Source organism: Herpailurus yagouaroundi, unplaced genomic scaffold (genome assembly GCF_014898765.1).
Source record: "Herpailurus yagouaroundi ecotype Mexico unplaced genomic scaffold, PumYag 215, whole genome shotgun sequence".
Taxonomy (NCBI): domain Eukaryota; kingdom Metazoa; phylum Chordata; class Mammalia; order Carnivora; family Felidae; genus Herpailurus; species Herpailurus yagouaroundi.
Genome location: NW_024412446.1, coordinates 11141950 through 11165256, shown reverse-complemented (window position 1 = coordinate 11165256; position 23307 = coordinate 11141950). Strand labels below are relative to the sequence as shown.

Sequence of the window (23307 nt, the reverse complement as noted above, 5' to 3'; positions counted from 1 at the left end):
GATGCAGAAAAGGCCTTTGACAAAATCCAGCACCCTTTCTTAATAAAAACCCTTGAGAAAGTCGGGATAGAAGGAACATACTTAAAGATCATAAAAGCCATTTATGAAAAGCCCGCAGCTAACATCATCCTCAACGGGGAAAAACTGAGAGCTTTTTCCCTGAGATCAGGAACACGACAGGGATGCCCACTCTCACCGCTGTTGTTTAACATAGTGCTGGAAGTTCTAGCATCAGCAATCAGACAACAAAAGGAAATCAAAGGCATCAAAATTGGCAAAGATGAAGTCAAGCTTTCGCTTTTTGCAGATGACATGATATTATACATGGAAAATCCGACAGACTCCACCAAAAGTCTGCTAGAACTGATACATGAATTCAGCAAAGTTGCAGGATACAAAATCAATGTACAGAAATCAGTTGCATTCTTATACACTAACAATGAAGCAACAGAAAGACAAATAAAGAAACTGATCCCATTCACAATTGCACCAAGAAGCATAAAATACCTAGGAATCAATCTAACCAAAGATGTAAAGGATCTGTATGCTGAAAACTATAGAAAGCTTATGAAGGTAATTGAAGAAGATTTAAAGAAATGGAAAGACATTCCCTGCTCATGGATTGGAAGAATAAATATTGTCAAAATGTCAATACTACCCAAAGCTATCTACACATTCAATGCAATCCCAATCAAAATTGCACCAGCATTCTTCTCGAAACTAGAACAAGCAATCCTAAAATTCATATGGAACCACAAAAGGCCCCGAATAGCCAAAGTAATTTTGAAGAAGAAGACCAAAGCAGGAGGCATCACAATCCCGGACTTTAGCCTCTACTACAAAGCTGTCATCATCAAGACAGCATGGTATTGGCACAAAAACAGACACATAGACCAATGGAATAGAATAGAAACCCCAGAACTAGACCCACAAACGTATGGCCAACTCATCTTTGACAAAGCAGGAAAGAACATCCAATGGAAAAAAGACAGTCTCTTTAACAAATGGTGCTGGGAGAACTGGACAGCAACATGCAGAAGGTTGAAACTAGACCACTTTCTCACACCATTCACAAAAATAAACTCAAAATGGATAAGGGACCTGAATGTGAGACAGGAAACCATCAAAAGCCTAGAGGAGAAAGCAGGAAAAGACCTCTCTGACCTCAGCCGTAGCAATCTCTTACTCAACACATCCCCAAAGGCAAGGGAATTAAAAGCAAAAGTGAATTACTGGGACCTTATGAAGATAAAAAGCTTCTGCACAGCAAAGGAAACAACCAACAAAACTAAAAGGCAACCAACGGAATGGGAAAAGATATTTGCAAATGACATATCGGACAAAGGGCTAGTCTCCAAAATCTATAAAGAGCTCACCAAACTCCACACCCGAAAAGCAAATAACCCAGTGAAGAAATGGGCAGAAAACATGAATAGACACTTCTCTAAAGAAGACATCCGGATGGCCAACAGGCACATGAAAAGATGTTCAGCGTCGCTCCTTATCAGGGAAATACAAATCAAAACCACACTCAGATATCACCTCACGCCAGTCAGAGTGGCCAAAATGAACAAATCAGGAGACTCTAGATGCTGGAGAGGATGTGGAGAAACGGGAACCCTCTTGCACTGTTGGTGGGAATGCAAATTGGTGCAGCCACTCTGGAAAGCAGTGTGGAGGTTCCTCAGAAAATTAAAAATAGACCTACCCTATGACCCAGCAATAGCACTGCTGGGAATTTATCCAAGGGACACAGGAGTGCTGATGCATAGGGGCACTTGTACCCCAATGTTCATAGCAGCACTCTCAACAATAGCCAAATTATGGAAAGAGCCTAAATGTCCATCAACTGATGAATGGATAAAGAAATTGTGGTTTATATACACTATGGAATACTACGTGGCAATGAGAAAAAATGAAATATGGCCTTTTGTAGCAACGTGGATGGAACTGGAGAGTGTGATGCTAAGTGAAATAAGCCATACAGAGAAAGACAGATACCATATGGTTTCACTCTTATGTGGATCCTGAGAAACTTGACAGGAACCCATGGGGGAGGGGAAGGAAAAAAAAAAAAAAAAGAGGTTAGAGTGGGAGAGAGCCAAAGCATAAGAGACTGTTGAGAACTGAGAGCAAACTGAGGGTTGATGGGGGGTGGGAGGGAGGAGAGGGTGGGTGATGGGTATTGAGGAGGGCACCTTTTGGGATGAGCACTGGGTGTTGTATGGAAACCAATTTGACAATAAATTTCATATATAAATAAAAAAAAAAAAGAAAAAAAAAAAAAGAAATGACTGTTGCTCACTAAAAAAGGTACTGTCTTCATGTTCCTAGTAGCTGTTTCAAATAGATCCTGGGATAATGACTAATGTCCTGAGAATAGCATGTTGTTACAGCATGTGATAATATGTTGTTCTATTCACTGTGCTCCTATTGTTTAACAATTGTTTAACATTCCATACTGCACAATGGAAACATGGCTGCCAGGGAAAAATGGCAACAACTAAATCAAAGGGATTCTTCAGAGACTTGCTGGCTCTAAATTCCTACGGCATGATTTTCTTTTCTTTTTTCCAAAAAGTTTTTATTGTGGTAAAATACATATAAAATTTACCATGTTAACCATTTTTTAAAGGTTTATTTACAGAGAGAGAGAGAGAGAGAGAGAGCGTGCCTGAGCAGGGGAAGAGCAGAGAGAGAGGGAGACACAGAATTCCAAGCAGGTTCCACATTGTCAGCCCAGAGCCTGACTCGGGGCTCGAAACTCATGAAACTGTGAGACTATGACCTGAGCCAAAATCAAGAGTTGGACACTTAACCAACTGAGCCACCCAGGCTTCCCCATCTTAATCATTTTTAATTACTTTTAAGAAGCCAAGTATAATGAACACAGTATTAGTTTCAGGGGTACAATGTAACGATTCAATAATTTTATACATTTCTCAGTACTCATCAAGATAAGTGTACTCAATCTTATTTTCTCCTTTTCACCCATCCCTCCACTCACCTCCCGTCTGGCAACCACCAGTTTGTCCTCTGTATTTAATAGTCTGTTTTTTTGCTTATCTCTTTTTTCTTTGTTCATTTATTTTGTTCTTAAATTCCACATATGAGGGGTGCCTGGGTGGCTCAGTTGGTTGAGTGTCCAACTCTTGATTTCAGCTCAGGTCACGATCATGAGATTGAGCCCCCATCAGGCTCTGTGCTGGGTGTGGAGCCTGCTTGGGATTCTCTCTCTCCCTCTTCCTCTGCTTCTCTCTCTCTCTCAGAAACAAAAAATTCTACATCTGAAGGAAACCATATGGTATTTGTCTTTCTCTGACTTATTTCACTTAGTTTTATACCCTCTAGGTCCATCCATGTTGTTGCAAATGGCAAGATTTTGTTCTTTTTTATGGCTAGTAATATTCTATTGTACATATATAACACATCTTACTTTTCCATTCATCTACTGATGCATACTTGGGTTGTTTCCTGTTGTAAATAATGCTGCAATAAACAGAGGGGTTCACAGCAAAGGAAATTATCAACAAAACAAGAGACAACCTAGTGAATGGGAGAAGGTATTTGCAAATAATATGTCTAATATAGGGGTTCATCCAAAATATATAAAGAACTTATAAAGCTCAGCACCAAAAATAAAAACAAACAAAACACAACCAAAACCCACAATAACCCAAAACAAATAATCCACTTAAAAAATGGGCAGGGAACCTGAATGAACATTTTTCCAAAGAGGACATACAGATAGGCAACATACACATGCAAAGATGCTCAAGATCACCAATCATCAGAGAAATGCAAATTAAAATCACAGTGAGATATCAACTTTACACAGTCAGAATGGCTAATAGAAAAAGCATAAGAAACAATTAAGTGTCAGTGAAGATGTGGAGAAAAAGGAACGCTTGAGCCCTGTTGGTGAGAATGCAACATGGTTGCAGCTACTGTGGAAAATAGTATGGAGGTTCCTCAAAAGGTTAAAAATAGAACTATCATATATCTAGTAATCCCACTACTGGGTATTTGCCCCAAAGAAAATCAAAACACTAGTTCAAAAGGATATATGCACTCCTATGTTTACCGCATCTTTACATCTTAACATGTAAACTGTGTTTACATGTATGGTTCAGTGCTATTAAGTATGACTTTTCTCTTCAAATTTATTTTTTCTTAAAAATAAAAAAATGTTCTTGTTTATTCTCCTCCTCACCTTTAAATTTTCTTTATTTGATTTGTCCCCTACTCTAAGGGTAACATTTATCTGTTATAACAAATTAAAAAATATAGAGATGTATAAAGAAAAAACTAATCTCTCCTGACCTCTTCCCATATCTCACCGCTATGAGGTAGTCAGTTTTTTTTTTAATTTTTTTTTAATGTTTATTTATTTTCGAGAGAGACAGAGACAGAATGTGAGTGGGTTAGGGGCAGAGAGAGAGGGAGACACAGAAGGAGAAGCAGGCTCCAGGCTCTGAGCTGTCAGCACAGAGCCCGACGCGGGGCTCGAACTCATGAACCACGAGATCATGACCTGAGCCAAAGTCAGACGCTCAACCGACTGAGCCACCCAGGCGCCCCTGAGGTAGTCAGTTTTGACAGTCAGGTTCCATGCTGTTCTCTCAGCTCATACAAACCCATATCCATCCATCCATCCATCCATCCATCCATCACCCACCATCTATCCATGCACACACATAAATACAAATAAAGTTTTTTTAATGTGTTTTTCAGTACAAAGAGAATATAGGTATAAAGGAAATATGTAGAGATATTGGCAAAGGATTTTATCTTCTAGTGAAGCAAGTATTTTTGTTGTATTTATCCCTCCAACACATACACAAGGCTGAGCATTTTTTCCTTTTCCTTTTCAACCACAGACCTTAAGTTAAAAAAATAAACCACATGGTATTCATGTTAATAACTACACGTCCCATAAAATGAACATGCCACAAGTTATTTAATTATCGTCCTAACTTTGAACAAATTATTAAGGAAGGTATGTCAACTCAGGCCTTTTTTTTCCTCCTTGCTGCTTTCCTAAGACCCCACAGAGAAAATCCAGGGTCAAAGAAGTGAACATTTCTCTAACTCCTGACAAATGTAGGGAAGGAATTCATCAAGCAAGCCTTTTTACTAACTACACAGCCACCAGCAGTGGCGAATGTGCTTTCTCTATTTCATAATAGTGAAATACTATTATGATTTTTAGTATTAACTTTTTTATTCTTCATTTTTGTCTCTGGGGAAGATAGAACCTGTTCACTTCCTTTGACTGTTGAGTGCATTTCTCTACAATCACATGAGGTATAGGTGTGCTCACCTACGTTTACCAGTCTTGTTCCAGCCCAATATAGGCAACTCCAAGTCAGGGTTTTGCTCTGACTTGGCCCTTGCACCTGACAAGCACTAAGCTGTAAAATGAGGCATTTGAAGTTTGTACTTTTTCTTCAGTGTAAACCACTGAAAACAAGTTTTCTTTTTATATTAGCATAGTTATAATTCTCTGATGAATAAATATAGGATAAATATCATCAGGTTTCACATCGGTTTGAACTGACTTGTGGAGGAATTTCCAAAGATACACTGTGCCAAGTGAACACAAAAAGGCATATATGTTACATTTGAAAATGTATTATAATATTCACGTTATTATGATTTAATAATGTAATTTTGTGTTTAAACATTCATGTAATACTTATGTATTGTGGCTTAATAATATAATATTTGTTTTATATTTATATTATGTAAATATATGTAAAATACCAAGTTTTTATACTTCAAGTTTTATACTTCACCAAAGTGAAGTCTAAAAATTTGCATAATTGTGATGCTCATATTTTTTCTAAAGTAGAGTGAGAAGTTATACTGTGCAATTATTAGCATTGTTATTATTTTTTAAAGAGAATTATCACATTACTTTGTGTTAATTCTTATTTAGGGGAATATAAAGATGCTAAAATTATAAATTATCTTTATGAAGGATTAAAGGCCTATTTTGACTTATTGTGGTTGTTTTTAATTAAATGCTAGTTAGCTAACATACAGTACAACATTGGTTTCAGAAGTGGAATTCAGTGATTCATCACTTACCTACAACACCCAGTGCTCATCCCAATAAGTGCCCTCCTTAATACCCTTCACCTGTCTAGCCTGCCTCCCACCCACCTCCCTCCATCAATTTAATTGTATTTCGAAAGAGTGTAAATCCTGAATCTAGAGGAGGGACTTCAGATACCAGGCCAACTTTCCACACAACTGGACACTTGATTGCCATTTTAGAAATATGTGACAGTCAGCATCTCCAGGAGTCTTGGACTCTGCTTGTTGAATTTCCACTGTGGATTCTTTTAAGTACCTTCCTGTTCTGAAGAGTTTATGTACAGCTGGAAATGTTATAGGGCGAGAATTTATACTGAGTAAGTTCTTATGTTAGAATATACTTTATCTTATTTTATTTTAAAAATAAAATTAGGAGTGTTGGCTTGGTATTTTAATATTGTTAAATTAAGAACACATTTAGTTTGTTATGAATAAACATAAAGAGTTTCTTAAGATACTGTAGTATGCATTATGGCTCTGGCCATGAGAATGCTAGAATTTGTAAACGTGGGCCAGATATTTTGCGTGAATATTGCACTGTCTTCTCAAAATTTTTTAACACTTATTTACTGTTGAGAGATATAGAGCACGAGCAGGGGAGGGGTAGAGAGAGAGGGGGACACAAAATCTGAAGCAGGCTGCAGTCTCTGAGCTGTCAGCACAGAGCCTGACGTGGGGCCCAAACTCACAAACCGCAAGATCGTGACCTGAGCCAAAGTCGGACACTTAACTGAGCCACCCAGGCGCCCCACACTCTCTTCTTAAGGCAATCTTTATATCTTCTAGCCCAGAAGATTCCAAATAAGTCCAACATTTTAGACTATGTATACTGCTTCCTGAACTGCTACTTAAATAAAGAGTCCCCTGTAATCATAGAGTAAGGAACCTGTATTAGTATCTCTGAAAGTCATAGCACAAAGCATACTATTAGGGGTAGAAAACGCGGAATATAGAAATCAAAGTTTCTTGGAGAACAGATCAAAGAAATACTATCAATTGGTCAGAAATCATGAGGGTCTTCCTCATGGAAACAAGGAAATAAAGGTATGTTTTAAGAACTCGTACCACTTAGAAACTTAAAATTGTAAAGAGATGGAAATATGTGAACTGGCATAAAATGGCCGAACAATGTCAGGTCCTCATAAGCATGCACAGGACAGGGGCTCCCCCGCATGCCATTTTGTTTAGCATTGGAAGAAAAAGTGCATGTTTGAAATCACCAACACCACAGGAGTAAAATGGGGAGGAAACATGCTGCTTCAGAGAGAACATGCATAACACAGTGAAATTGTAACCCAAAGGAGCTGACAAGATGTGACAGACGTGAAGAACTAGATCTCAATGTAGATGACTTAAGCAGGTAAGTACAATGAGAAAGTTCACTACGTGATTAAAGACACCCCGAGACAAAGAAGTTGGGCTAAATTCTGTCTCTGGCAACCAAGCCAATCTGACGGGATAGATCATGTATTCATTCATTCATTCATTCATTCAACCAACAAATATTTATTGAGCTACCTTGTGCTAGGAACTAATATGGGTGTTGGAGATACAGCAGGAAAAAGACCAAAATCTCTTCTCCCAGAGAGCTTACATTATTATCACCATGAGAATTTATTTCTTTTTGAAGAAGAAAAAGTAGATGGATATCATCAATATATTAGACATAGGCTGAGCTGATGGATCTCTCCATGAACTTTGAAGTAAGTTTGCCCTTTGAGAGTTAAATAAGCAAAATCCGCACACAAATTATGTAATCAGCCACATGCTTAAGTATATCAAGAGATTAGTTGTAAAACTGTCTTTGAAGAATTTTGGAAAACTTCCAACCAAATTAAGGTGACCTGGGGGGAATCTTAGGGAGTTAGGATTGTACGTGGCTTTAAGTTAGTAAGTGAAAGCTAATTGGTTGTGGTAAACCCTGTTTGGAGCAACAGAACAGAAAGGAGTAGGTCGACCAGGCAAATCCAGGGGAAAACTGGGTCTTCCAAGAGCAGTGCTAGCAGTGCCTTTGGAAGCATTGACTGGAAAAGAGAATAATAACTTGTCAGGCTTGGCATGACCCTTTCCTTCACCAAGTTCTCCTTATAGTAAGCAGAAGGCTCCAATGAAACAGTACAATGTGACTGTGCTCATCAAGCAACACTCTGATATAGCTTGTCTAGAGGCAGAGGATTTAGTGCCAGCAGAATCTCTCTTCTACCTTTAAGTTCTATTTATCAGGCGTGGGGAATGGGGTTCTTCTGGTTTCTATCTGTCCCTACCTGAAGCTTGGTTAGTGGGATCTGCCCTTGACACAGGTTTCTGAGGCTACAGCGTTGAGAACTGAACCAAATGTGCCTTCTGAAGTACTCTTGGCCAGTCGATTTTCCCCAGGTATGTGAATTTTTGTTTTATTGCCATTCTTCTTCTCTGCAATAGTTTGGCCAAAGCATCCAAGTGTTTCCTACTCAGTGAATCAGGGAAAGAGAAGAAACTATAGCAGAAGACGCTCAGGTTAGAAAGAAGGGAGAAGTTTCTGTTACAGGGCTGTGTCTACATTCCTGGCAGTGTCAACACAGAGCCTTGCAGAGAGATGATGCTCAGTAAATAAACTCATTTGTTGACCTTATCAGAGGAGGCATAACCGGTAAGAAGTTGCTATGGTTGAGGTCAAAGACAGTACTGCCTGTGTTCTCTTCTAGGATTTTAATTGTTTCATGCCTCACATTTAGGTCTTTAATCCATTTTGAATTATTTTTGTGTACAGTGTAAGAAAGGGGTCCAGTTTCGTTCTTCTGCATGTGGCTGTCAAGTTTTCCTGACACCATTTGTTGAGGAGACTGCTTTTTTCCCATTGGATGTTCTTTCCTGCATTTTTGAAGTATAGTCGAAATGGGTTCATTTCTTGGTTTTCTGTCCTTCTCCCTTTGAAATGTGTGTCTATTCTTGTTCCCGTACCATACTGTTTTGATTACTACAGCTTTGTAATATGACTTGAAGTCAGGAATTGAGATGCCTCCAGCTTTGCTTTCCTTTTTCAAGGTTGCGTTGGCTATTCGAGGTCTTTTGTGGTTCCATACGAAGTTTGGGATTGTTTTAGCTCTGTGAAAAATGCTGTTGGTATTTTGTTAGGGATTGCATTAAATGTGTAGATTTCTTTTGGTAGTATGGGCACTTTAACAATATTTGTTCTACTCCGTGAGCATGGAATGTCTTTCTATTTCTTTGTGTCTTCTTCAGCTTCTTGCATCAGTGTTTCATAGTTTTCAGAGTACAGGTCTTTCACCTCTTTGGTTAGGTTTATTCCTAGGTATCTTATGGTTTTTGGTGCAATTGTAAATGGGATTGATATCTTAATTTCTTTTTCTGCTGCTTCATTATTTGTGTATAAAAATGCAACAGATTTCTGTACATTGATTTTGTATCCTGTGACTTTACTGAATTTGTGTATCAGTTCTAGCAATTTTTTGGGAAAATCTTTTGGGTTTTCTATATGGAGTATCAAGTTATCTGGAAATAGTGAAAGTTTGACTTCTTCCTTGCCAATTGGGTGCCTTTTATTTCTTTTTGTTGTCTGGTTGCTGTGGCTAGGACTTCAGTACTATGTTAACTTTTTTTTTTTTAATTTTTTTTTGTTTGTTTTTCAACGTTTATTTATTTTTGGGACAGAGAGAGACAGAGCATGAACGGGGGAGGGGCAGAGAGAGAGGGAGACACAGAATCGGAAACAGGCTCCAGGCTCCGAGCCATCAGCCCAGAGCCTGACGCGGGGCTCGAACTCCCGGACCGTGAGATCGTGACCTGGCTGAAGTCGGACGCTTAACCGACTGCGCCACCCAGGCGCCCCTATGTTAACTTTTTTTATGTTTATTTTTGAGAGAGAGAGAGAGAGAGGCAGAGGCAGAGCATGAGCAGGGAAGGGGAAGGAGAGGGAGACACAGAACTGGCAGTAGACTCCAGGCTCTGAGCTGTCAGCACAGAGCCCAATGCGGGGCTGAAACTCACAAACTGTGAGATCATGACCTGATCCTAATTCAGAGGCTTAACTCACTGAGCCACCCAGGTCCCTCCAATACTACGTTAAATAGCAATGGTGAGAGTGGATCTTCCTGTATTGTTCCTGACCTTAGGGAAAAAGCTCTGTTTTCCCCCATTTAGGATGATATTTGCTGTGGGTTTTTTGTATATGGCCTTTTTTAAACTTACTTCATTGGAGGTTTTTATAATGAATGGATGTTGTGCCTTGTCAAATGCCTTTTTTGTATCTACTGAAATGATCATATGGCTCTCTTATTAATGTATCATGTTGATTGATTTGTGAATATTGAACCACCTTTGAAACCTAGGAATAAATCCCACTTGATCGTGATGAATGGTTCTTTTAATGTACTGTTGGATTGGGTTTGCTAGTATTTCATTGAGAATTTTTACATCCATGTTCATCAAGGATATTGGCTTGTAGTTCTCTTTTTTTAAGTGAGACTTTAGTGAGACTCATAGAATGAATTTGGAAGACTTCCTTCCTCTTCTATTTTTTGGAATAGTTTTAGGAGAGTAGCTGTTAATTCTTCTTTAAATGTTTGGTAGAATTCACCTGTGAAGCCATCTGGCCCTGGACTTTTGTTTGTTGGGGTATTTTTGTTACTGATTCAATTTCTTTGCTGGTCATCAGTCTGTTCAAGTTTTCTATTTCTTTCTGTTACAGTTTTGATATTTTATTTGTTTCTAGGAATGTATCCATTTCTTGAAGTTGTCCAATTTGTTGGACTTCATCAAAATAAAAAGCTTCTGCACAGAAAAGGAAACAATCAACAAAACTAAAATGAACCGACAGAATGGGAGAAGATATTTGCAAATGATATATCTGATAAAGGGTTAGTATCCAAAATATATCAAGAACTTGTATAACTCAACCCCCAAAACACATAATCCAATTTAAAAATGGCAGAAGACCTGGGTAGTTCAGTAAGTTGAGTGTTTGAGTTTTGATTTTGGCTCAGATCATGATCTCATGGTCGTGAGTTTGAGCCCCATGTCAGGCTCCGTGCCAGGCATGGAGCCTGCTTAAGATTCTCTCTCTCTCTCTCTCTCTCTCTCTCTCTCTCTCCCCCTGTCTCTCTCCCTCTGCCCTTCCCCTACTCAGGTTCTCTCTGTCTCTTTCTCTCTCTGTCTCAAAAAAAAATAAAAAATAAAAATAAATAAATAAATAAATAGAAAATGGAAGAACACATGAACAGACATCACTCCAAAGAAGACATACAGATAGCCAACAGCCAACAGCCAACATACAGAACAGATGTTCATCATCACCTACCATCAGGGAAATACAAATCAAAACTACACTGAGATATTACCTCACACCTGTGAGAATGGCTAAAATCAATTCAAGAAACAATAGGTGTTGCCGAGGATGTGGAGAAACAGGAACACTCTTGCAGTGTTGGTGGGAATGCAAACTGGTGCAGCCGCTCTGGAAAACAGTATGAAGTTTCATCAAAAAGTTAAAAATAGAACTATCCTATGATCTCGCCACTACTAGATATTTACCCAAAGAATACAAAAATACTAACTTAAAGGGATACATGCACCCAGATGTTTATAGCAGCATTGTCTACAGTAGCTAAATTATGCAAAGAGCCTGTCCATCAGCCATTGAATGTCCATCCGCCATCGAATGGATAAAGAAGAAGTGGTATATGTGTACAATGGAATATTACCCAGCCATGAAGAAAATTGAAACCTTGCCATTTGCAATGACATGGGTGGAGCTAGGAGTATTATTCTAAGCAAAATAAGTCAGTCAGAGAAAGACAATTATCATATGATTTTACTCATATGTAGAATTTGAGAAACAAAATAACCAACCAGGTTGGGGGAGGGGGGAAGAGAGAGGCAAACTAAGAAACAGAATCTTAACTAGAGAGAACAAATCGATGATTATCAAATGATAGGCGTGGCGGGGGGATGGGTTCAATAGGTGATGGGTATTATGGAGCGTGAGCACCAAGTGTTGTATGTAAGTGTTAAATCACTAAATTGTACACTTGAAACTAATATTACACTGTATATTAAGTAACTGGGATTTAAATAAGGAGTTCAAAAAATTATTTATTTTCCTTTAGCCTGAATTGCAGGGATATTGCTAATATATACGGAAATAGGCTTAGAGTTTTCGTGGGCCTCAGTGGAGGTCTCTTTCTCTAGCTTCTGGGCTCATGGCAGGAGGGAACCAGACCAGCATCTTGGAGTTCCTCCTCTGGGGACTCTCCGAGCGGCCAGAGCAGCAGCGCATCCTCTTCCTGCTGTTCCTGTGCATGTATGTGGTCACCGTGACTGGGAACCTGCTCATTGTTCTGGCCATTGGCACTGACACACGTCTTCACACACCCATGTACTTCTTCCTCGCCAGCCTGTCCTGTGCTGACATCCTTTTCACCTCCACCACCGTGCCCAAGGCCCTGGTGAATATCCAGACCCAGAGCAGGTCCATTTCCTATGCGGGATGCTTGGTCCAGCTCTACTTCTTCTTGACTTTTGGGGACATGGACATCTTTCTCCTGGCCACAATGGCCTATGACCGTTACGTGGCCATCTGTCACCGTTTCTGCTGTAGGATGGTCACCCCTGCCCTCCAGTGCTACACCTTCATGGGGACTGCCTGCTCATGACCAGCCCTGTTGCCATGACCTATACCTTCCTCATATTCTTTTTCTTTCTGCTGTACATTGTCCCTGACTGTTTTGTGATCTGGGACCACGATGAAAGCATTTGTTCTCTGATATGCATTTGATGACTTTGTTCTCTTGCTCTTGGTGGAGTAATTGTTTTAGCCCTGATACTTATTGGTTTACTTTATTGAGATATAATTTATATACAGTAAACTGCATAGGTCAGTACGTTCAGTAAATTTTGACAAAATGTATTAACATGTTACATATTATCATATTATGATCATTGTAGTCAAGATACTGCATATTTTCATTATCCTAGAAAGGGCCTCATACTCTTTTCTAGTAATCCCCCACCTTGAGGCAACTACTGATCTGATTTCTATCACCATAGGTTAGATTTACCTGTTCATGAGTTTCATATAAATGGAATCATACAGTATGTACATAGTATGTACTCTTTGTGGTTTGGTTCCTTCTGCCCAGCATGATGTTTTCAGATTCATCTACAATGATGCATGTGTCAGTAGCTTGTGCTTTTTTTACTGCTGAGTCGTGTTCAGTTGTATGGATTTATAGTGATAAATTTTTCTTTCTCATTCTTCTATTGATTAATATTTAGGTCATGTCCAGTTTTAAGCAACTGTAAATAAAGCTGCTATGCACAATATTTTTTTCTTTCTTTCTTTCTTTCTTTCTTTCTTTCTTTCTTTCTTTCCCCTTTTCATTCTTTCTTTCACTGCTATGCACATTTTATACAAGGCTACTTGTGGATATGTTTTCATTTCTCCTTGATGTATACCTAGGAGGAGAACTGCTGGGCCAAAAGGTAGATGCATGTTTCACTTTCTTAGACCCTGCCTAATAGTTTTCCAAAATGGTTCTATCAGTTTATGCTCCCATTGGTCATGTTTGAGAGTTCCAGGTGCTCCACATCCTCATTAACACCTGACATTGTCAGTCTTTTAATTTTAGCCATTCTACCAGCCCTCTTATATCTTGACATCTTTTTCTTTATCTGTATTGTCTCAGCTATCTTCAGAATCTTTTTTTTTTTTTTCGTAAGAGAAACACCAGTGGCTCCCACCTTGCTGTCAGCTCCCTGGTCTATGGGACAGCTCACTAGAGGAGATCCAGTAGCCACTGTTTTGTACACAGTGAAAATATCCATGCTAAACATTTTCATCTAAAGCCCCAGGGACAGGGCTCCTGGGTGGCTCAGCTGGTTAACTCGTGGTTCATGAGTTCAAGCCCTGTGTTAGGCTCTGTGTCAACAGCTCAGAGCCTGGAGTCTGCTTCGGATTCTTTGTTTCCCTCTCTCTCTGCCTCTCCCCTGCTCACATTCTGTCCTCTGTCTCTCTGTCTCTCAAACATAAATAAAAAAAAAAAAAAAATTAAATCCCCAGGAACAAAGGCACAAAGGACTCTCTGGGGATAACTCTCAAAAGCCAAAATTTCCTTTTCGTGGGTTAATTGAGGTGAACAAAGAATGCAAGCTCAGGAAAGAAGAGAGAAAATAAAACTAATAAAATGAGTAATTAATAATGATAATAACAGCTACCCCATTTAGAATACCTACCGGGCCTCACACTTACTGTTTATATATATTGTCATTGAATAATCCCAATAGTTCCATAAATTGGGCATTGTTATATTTGCTTTATAGATGATAAAACTGGGGCTCGGACATAAATTGCCATATGTCACACAGCTTGTATATTGAAGATCCAGGATTTGTACCCGGGCTTTTGACTCTGAGGGTGTAGCCCTGTCACCATTGTTTCCCAGAGACTTTCTTCTGAGAATTAGCATTCAAATTTCCTGGGGCCTCCTCTGGCTATCTGGCTAGTGAGAGAAATACATGACCCACTAATGTCCTGGACATGAAGTGGGCTTCTTCACCTGACCTATTTAAATCTCACCAGTTCCACCTAAGCTAAAATAATTCTCAGAGAAGACCTTCTCCAGTTCAGCTTTCTCGCTTTAAACAAGGTGATCAGTCCTCATAGCAGGGTCCCTGAGGTTCTGGACTTAGCTAGGGTGGGAGAAGTAAGTGGAAACACCAGGATAAAGATGAAAGTGAGAATATCAACAGAGTGCTCACCCTGTGTCTATTCTCCATTCATAACAGGGCTATGCTTTACCGTTGGGGAAATTCCTTCATCCCATGGATGTGATCTTGGTTTGGGGCAGTAAACCCAGATGTGCTGACTTTGCACTCTATTAAATTGAAGGGATAACTGGAGGCTACTTCCAAGTGACCGTTTCTTTTCCCACTTAGTCCTTGGGATTTTGACGCTTATACAAGAATCGAAGAGAATTGAAAAAACACTAGGGCCATTCTAGTAGTGGTTCCCAGAAGAGATACTCAAAGGCTTCTTGTTATCAAGAAAACCCCTGAGGCTCCTTGAGTCCTATCTGTGCAAAGATGGCCCTTCCATCTATCTTCTCTTTGGTACTGTGTTCTCCCCCCATATCTTTCCAACATATGTATATTTTTCCCTGAATAAGTAAGCTCGTTGATTTATGTTGCTTGTAACGAAAGAATCTGTGGCAGGGACAGTAGGGCCCACCATGTGTTCCCTTACGTTTCCCAGTGTCTGCCACACTCAGGTTCAGGTTGTGAGCAGAAGCGTCGTATCCCTTCTGGTCTAAGTTAAAAGCCCATGTACCTCCTCTATTCCGCTCTTCCCTGCTGTGGTGACCTCAGAGGTGTTGGGTTCTCAGTTCAAGATGATAAAGCCTCTGTCAACTTAGGTCCTTCAGCACAGCTCCACAGATGTACATCTGGCATGACTGAGAAATTAACTTTGTTGTGTTAATCCCTGAGATTTTGAAGCCAATGGTTACCTCAGCATAGCCAACCGTATCCTTACTAAAATGAACACAAGTTGATAGGAACAAAATGTGACACATTCATTGCTGTGGCTTCTGACAAACATTCACCAAAGAACATTTGTCTTTGTCTCAATTTCTGCCACTTCCCCAGCAAAAAATATCGCTTCCTCTAGAAAGGTCTGTATCATCAGATCCAATATTATGTTTTTTCAGTATACGTCTGAGTTTTATGTTTACTTTTGGTGATAAGCTCTGTGTAGTAAGATACATCCATCTTATTTTCTGTGGCATCACAGCGTACTTCACGTAGAGCATGGAACAATAAATATTTATAGAATGAATGCAGTTTCCCAGATTTCTCCAGGAGTAATAGCACTGTTTTTCAGTGATCTGATGAACTGTATTAATACTATCTGGAGTTCGTTGTGGTCAAAGTAGCACTTGTTTCCATGACTTGGATTATGGGAGAGAGTCTTACCAGCTTAGGGTTTGGTCTGGGCTTGGCTAGATGCTTTCTTAGTTGTCATTTTTGCTGCTAATTTAAAAAAGTGTATTCTCTAGGTATAATAATGGAATTTCAACACAATCGTTATTTTCATTGTTAAACTAATTTATTTATTTTACCTTAACAGTGACATGTTCTGCATACTGATAAAAATGTTTTTAAAGCACTTCAGATCATCTGCTCTGTTCCAATTATCTTAGGGCCATAGCTTTTAAAAATTGATTCTGAAAAGAGAGGAGCGTAGGAAGGTGACAGAGTAGGAGGACCTGAGTTCACACCATCCCATGTTTACAACTGGATATCATCCACATCTAAGTCAGTAAGCCCAGAGAGCAACCCAAAGACCGGCAGAACAAAGTCCACGACTAAATATAGACGAGAAGCTGCATCTGAAAGATGAGGAAGGTCAGAAAGGCAGAGGGAGGCTGCTGGCGGGAGGGAGGCAGATTTGTGCAGGGAAAGGGCGGAGAAACAGCCCCTCACACCCGGGAGCTCACGGGGAAGACTAATCCCCATACCATTTGGCTTTATTTATTTATTTATTTATTTAAAAATTTTTTTTTCAACGTTTATTTATTTTTGGGACAGAGAGAGACAGAGCATGAACGGGGGAGGGGCAGAGAGAAAGGGAGGCACAGAATCGGAAACAGGCTCCAGGCTCCGAGCCATCAGCCCAGAGCCCGACGCGGGGCTCGAACTCACAGACCGCGAGATCGTGACCTGGCTGAAGTCGGACGCTTAACCGACTGCGCCACCCAGGCGCCCCCGTACCATTTGGCTTTAAAAACCAGAGGGGCTGAATTCCATACGTTTGTAAAAGTAGTGGAACTTGGAGCCTGGAACTTTAAAAGTCAGCTGACTCAGCCGTGGGTGAGCTGGGGCGGGGGGTGGGGAATGGTAGCTGTGTCACCACCCTTACAGAGACAGCAGCCGGCCCGGAGAGGCAACATGAAAACAGCAGTTTACACAATGCTGGGGCAAACGGGAGACAGATCTGTTCATACTGATTTCGGAGCATGTTGGGGAACTTCTCTGGAAATGAGAGAGCTGTCAGGAGCCGGTTAACCTCCCCCTCCCCACCAGCGCAAACGCAGAACCACCTGCAGGAGGTGGGGCCGCACAGACACTTCTAGCCTCAACCCAGGGATCAGGGCAAATTTTGTTAAAGGCGCTGCCGTGTCTCATGGCCACGAGCTTCCTGTGGATGGTGGCCGGCGCCCACTCGTGCCGAGGGACACCTGGCCTGTTGGCCAGGTTGCGGACGGCGCCTGGGCCGCCTGGGAGGAGTCTCCCCGCGTTCCCCGCGCTGAGGCTGCCACCTGGCGGCCGGGGCGTAGGTGGTGCTTTGCCCGGCCGGTTTCCCGAGAGAAGGGGATGGGGCTCCAGGTGATGGCCAGTGACCTGGCCTTGGCGTCCTCACTCTAGCTCGTGGAGTTGGCCTGCCTGCGTGTGAGGCTTTGAAGAATGCCCGCCTGCGTGAGCGTTTGCCTGGTTACCGAACTGCGCTTTCATAATAGGTTCATTGACCACTTGGATGTCTTCTTGTGTGATATCCAAGTCCCGTGTCCACCTTTTTGTTGAGTTAATTTGTAGAAATTCCTTAGTTAGTTGTTTATATATATGTTGCCGTGATCTTCTCTCAGTCCGTGGCTTTCTTTTTATTCTCTTATCTGTATCTTCTAATGAACAGAAGCCCTTCATTTTAATGCAATCAGGTGGCTCAGTGTTTCCCCTTTATGATCGATGTTTTTGTCTTATTTAAGACAATGTTCTCTATCCTGAGCCCTAAAGATATTCTGCTTTATTATCCACTTGAAGCTTTATTGTTTCCCAGCTACATCTAGATCTACAATCTACCGGAACCGGCATTTGTGTGTCGTCTGAGATATGGGTCCAATTTCATAGCTTCCTGTTTTGATATTCATTTGTGCCATACGATGTGTTGACAAGACCCTCCTTTCCCCAGTGCTTTGAAGTGCCACCTTTTGTTGTCAATCAAGGGTTTATTTGTGTGAAGATACTTCTGGACTCTGTTTTATTTTAGACTGGTTTATCTGCCTGTCTTTGTATCAATACTACACATGTTAGTCGCTATAAAAAATGAGTCTCAGTGTCCAGAAAGTCCACCAGCTTGTTCTTCAAGCTATTTGGGGGCCTTTGCATTTTCCACAAAAATTGTAGCATCAGCTTCTCCAGTCCCTCTGCTTCCCTCCTCCCCACAACACACACCTGTTGAGGTTTGGTTTGGGACTGAATTAAACATATAGATCAAGCTGGGGAGAATCTACTTCTTCACATGTTATATTTTTCAGTGATGAACAAAGATAAGCCTTCATTTATTTTTGTCCTTAAAGATTTCTCCCCATTATGCCATAGAATTTCCATCTCAGGTTTTGCACATCTTTTATCAACTGTATTTTGGGACATTTGGTATTTTTGATGCTATTGTAAGTGCTATCTTTTCATTTTTATGTTTTAACTGTAAGTTGCTGATATGTAGAAGTGTAGCTGAGTTGGTATCCAGAAATCCTACTAATCTCAATTATTAATCTTAATGGTTTGTCATATAATTTTTAGATTTTCTAAACACACAAAGGTATCATCTATGAAAAGTGATCATGATAGTTCTTCCTTTCCAAGTCTCATTATTTTAAATAATAAAATAATAACTTTGCCTTATCAAACTAGCAAGAACCTCAAGGAAAGTGCTGAATAGAAGCGGTGATAGCACTTGCTTTTGGTATCAGAAGGAAAGCTTGCAACATTTCTGTCTTAGTTGGGGCCACGATAACAGAATACCATAGATTGGGTGACTTATAAACAACAGAAATTTATTTCTCATGGTTGTGGACTCTGGGAAGTATAAGAATAAAGCACTGGCAGAATTTGTGTCTGGCGGGGACCTGCCTCCTGGCTCATAGATGGCCATTTTCTCACTGTGTTCTTACCTGGCAGAAGATATAGGAGAGCTCCCTGGGATCTCTTTTACAAAAGCACTAATCCCATTCATGAAGGTCCATCCTCATGACCTAATCACCGCCCAAAGGCCCCCCCTTCCAAATACCATCACATTAGGGATTAGGTTTCAACGTATGAATTTTGGAGGGACACAAACATTCAGTCAACAGCAAGCATGATGTTCGCTGTAGGTTTCGGTAGATAGTCTTCATTAAAGATGTTTTCTTCTATTCATAGTTTCTTCTATTCATAGTTTTATCCATGTTATTATCATGAATGGATATTTAATATTACCGAATGTGTTTTTCTGCATCTAATGACAAGATCAATTGATTTTTTCCCCTTTTTTATTCTGTTAACTTGGTGAATGGTCCTGGCCTTTGAATGACACATCAACGCTGCCTATCTGGAACAAACCCAGCTTCCCAGCTTGTTGTAGTGAAGCTTCTATGTTATATATCGCTGTCTCATTTTATTTCAGATTTTCCCATAATGCTTATGATGACATTTGCCTGAAGTTTTCCTTCTTTTTCTTTTGTTACTTTATTTTAGAGAGAGAGAGAGGAAAGCACAGTAGGGGAGAGGGGCAGAGGCGGGGGTGGGGGGAGAGAGAGAGAGAGAGAGAGAGAAAGAGAATCTTAAGCAGTCTCCATGCTCTGTGTGGAACCGGATGTGGGCCTCGATCCCACAACCCTGGGATCATGACCTGAACCAAAATCAAGAGTTGGACGCTCAAACGATAAAATAGAAATAGAAATAAAGGAACAAATAAGAATAGAAAAAGAAAAAAAGATAAAAGAAATAATTTCTTCTACTGACCTTGATAGGTTTTATTATCAAAGCCATTCTATTTTTATAAAACAGTTGGGGGATGAACTCTGCTTTTCTATACTCTAGAAGAGGTTGTGTAAAATTGGCATTATTTATTCCTTCAATATCGGGTGGAGATTCACCTGATGCTTTTTTGTCTGTGTTAAAAGTTTTTCAGTAAAGATTTAATTTCTTTAATAATTATAAAACTTTTCAGATTTCACATTTCTTCTTTTAAAAATTTTAACATTTGGGGCGCCTGGGTGGCGCAGTCGGTTAAGCGTCCGACTTCAGCCAGGTCACGATCTCACGGTCCGTGAGTTCGAGCCCCGCGTCGGGCTCTGGGCTGATGGCTCGGAGCCTGGAGCCTGTTTCCGATTCTGTGTCTCCGTTTCTCTCTGCCCCTCCCGCGTTCATGCTTTGTCTCTCTCTGTCCCAAAAATAAATAAACGTTGAAAAAAAAAATAAAAAAAAAATTTTAACATTTTTTGGAATAAAGTTTTTCATACATTCTTATAATCCTTTAAATGTTGGCAGCATCTGTGGTTATGTTCTCCTTTTTATGGTGTACATCATTTTGTGCCTTCTCTCTTTTATCAATTTTACTAGTTACTAGTTACACTTTTCAAAGAACAAATGGTGGCTTTGTCAATCTTCCCTGTGATGATATTTTTTTCTATTTTATTTATTTTAACTCACACCTTCATTTATTACCCTCACTCCTTCTTTGACTTTAACTTGTTCTTTTTCGTTTTAAACTTCTTAAGGTGGGTGTTTAGCTCATTGCTTATGGAAGTTTTTCTTCTTTCCTAATATGCAGTTAAGTGCTTTTGACACACTTCAAGGTCCTAGAGAAAAAGGATTAGAGTTCAGGGTTTAATGAAACCCCCTTATTTGGGTTGGGATCCAGAAAGGCTATATTTTATTTATTCATTTAAAAAAATTTTTTTAAATGTTTATTTTTGAGAGAGAGAGAGAGCATGAGAAGGGGAGGGGCAGAGAGAGAGGGAGGGTTCCAGACCTGGGAGGTTCCAGGCTCTGAGCTGTCAGCACAGAGCCCGATGCGGGGCTCAAACCCACGAACCTTGAGATCATGACCTGAGCCGAAGTCGGACACTTAACCGACTGAACCACTCAGGCGCCCCTGGAAAGGATATTTTAATAGCAAAGGGCGAACTAAAAATAAAAAAAACTTCTGCAGAGACTATAGCACAGCTCCACATTATCTCAGTTCCCGAAGTTGAGTTGGGGTGATCCTGAACTTGTCGCCCCTTAGTCACTTGGCTGTGCCCTCTGAAATCAGTGAAGGGCTCCAGGGAAAAAGGCTGAATGGCCCCATTTCTGTGGGACTTCATCTTTCTCTGGGCTCTGTCCTGGCAGTTCTTCACTGTTTTTATTAGCTCTGATACCTTGACGAATATATTTTAAATATTTTGTCCAGCTTTTTCAGTTGTCCCGAGAAGGAGGCTCAGTTCAAGTTACCTCACCTGCCATTACAAGAAGTGGAAGATGCATCTAACTCTTTATCCTTCACATGTGAGCTGACAGTTCCTTTCTCTGCCACCCACACTCTGAAAGCTTGTGGACTATTCTCTTAAATTCCAGTGACTTGAAATTTCACAATGATTGCTTTCGGATAGATCTGTTTTCATCCATTGTGCTTTGTATCTGGGCATTTTCTTGAGATATGGAAATTAAAAAAAAAACACTTTACTTCCCCCACTCCCACCCCATTTCCTTTGTTCTCTCTCTAGGGAACTTTTACTCTTCAGGTATTGAAATTTGGGGCCCTCTTTTAAAATCTCTGGTTTTACTGGAACCTGCTTCTTCATTCTTCATTAGAAAGGTCCTTCTTATTCCCAACCAGAATGATGGGCACATCGGGGTAGAAATGACTGGTCTCTGGGGTCCATTTTACTGGTGTTTTGAAAACTATTAGGGCAAACCACAAAGAAGCAGGTCAGCACCACACTGACATCTGGGTAGGAGAGAGGTCTCAGGAGGTCATACTCTTCCTGCCCAGCCGTGTCCCACAAAACCAGCCCCACCTCCAAGTGGGCCAAGTAGCTCTCACCCTAGCGTGCAACTGAGAACTGGTCCTTGACTAAGCAGCTCTTGCCACACCCGCTGTCACCCCTGGCCACAGTAAATGAAAGCAAGAAGCAGCATACTAAAACCTGAGCAGTCTCCAAAGAGAATCATTGGGTAAGGTATACTGAGCCTATTTTGGCCAATAAGTCAAATTCTTAACTGCTTTTCCATTCGATTTTCATCTGAGGAAGTGTGTGCTTGTCTTTCTGGAACCTAAATGTCCAATTGGGATTTGGAGAAAAGAAAGAGGAATGAAGTTAGACAGGGATATCAGAACCCATGTTTGCAGTCTAACCCAGGGTCAGTCTCTACTTGTTCGAGTAATTATCTTCGCAAGATACAGAAGACAGTAACCACTCTTCTAGGAGGAGGTGAGTTGGGGGTTAGGGTAAGAGTGAGAAGAGATGCAGTACTGGTTCATTCAGAGAATATTTACTGACGGCTCCTATGTGCACTAAGTTCTGGGGGAGTTTCTTTTTCTGTTTTAAAATTTTTAATGTTTATTTTTGACAGAAAGACAGAGTGCAAGTGGTGGAGGGGCAGAGAGAGAGGGAGACACAGAATCTGAAGCAGGTTCCAGGCTCTGAGCTGCCAGCACAGAGCCCAGTGCGGGGCTGGAACTCACGGACTGCAAGATCATGACATGAGCCGAAGTTAGACGCTCAACCGACAGAGCCACCCAGGCGCCCCAAGTTCTGGGGGAGTTTCAAGAAATAATACACAAATTCTTGATCTTGTGGAAAACTCTGTCCAGTCTAGAAGGGGGAAGAGTTAAGAGGAATTTCCAGTGTGAGCACAGTCTGGGCTCCCAGACAGTCTAATACTTGATAATTTTCAAATTGATATTCTCTATGTATTTATTCCAGTTTTATTTCTTGTGGAGTATAGAGTGGATTTTTATTGAATAAAAATTGCATGTCTCTCTCCCTTGGGTACCATTAATGGATTTAGCACCTGCATTGAACATACCTTGACTCAGTAAAATAAAATTCTCTCTTTTTTTAGCTTTTTTGTCTTTTATTATGCTGACCAATGCTTATCATAAGATTATTAGAAAACATAGAAATGGATAAAGAAAAAATAAAGGTCATTCAAGATGCTACCAGCAGATAACAAAATTCTCTTTTATTTCATGTTTCTTCCACTATAGCTGAACACCACTAATTACATTCCTTAAAGACAGAAGAAGTTTATGTGGATATGGTTTTTAGGTTTTGTCAAAATGTGTATGGAAGTTATTCTTTTCTGATATTTCCATGAATTCTTTGATGCCCCTCCTCTCAAGAAGTAGAACTTAATTTCCAACCCCTAGAGATGGGCTGGACTTGATGACTCACTTCTAACAAAGAATAT

At 40.3% G+C, this 23307-nt stretch overlaps 1 long non-coding RNA gene across 1 annotated transcript in view; it reads left to right on the top strand.

Moving 5' to 3' along the window:
* The window catches only part of LOC121017349 (uncharacterized), a 33808-nt gene extending 10740 nt beyond the window's left edge, over positions 1–23068 (top strand). The window contains exons 2-3 of the long non-coding RNA XR_005784732.1: positions 22146–22325; positions 22960–23068. This is a non-coding gene — a long non-coding RNA (uncharacterized LOC121017349). The remainder of the gene's footprint in view (positions 1–22145; positions 22326–22959) is intronic.
* The last annotated feature ends 239 nt before the right edge of the window (positions 23069–23307 follow it).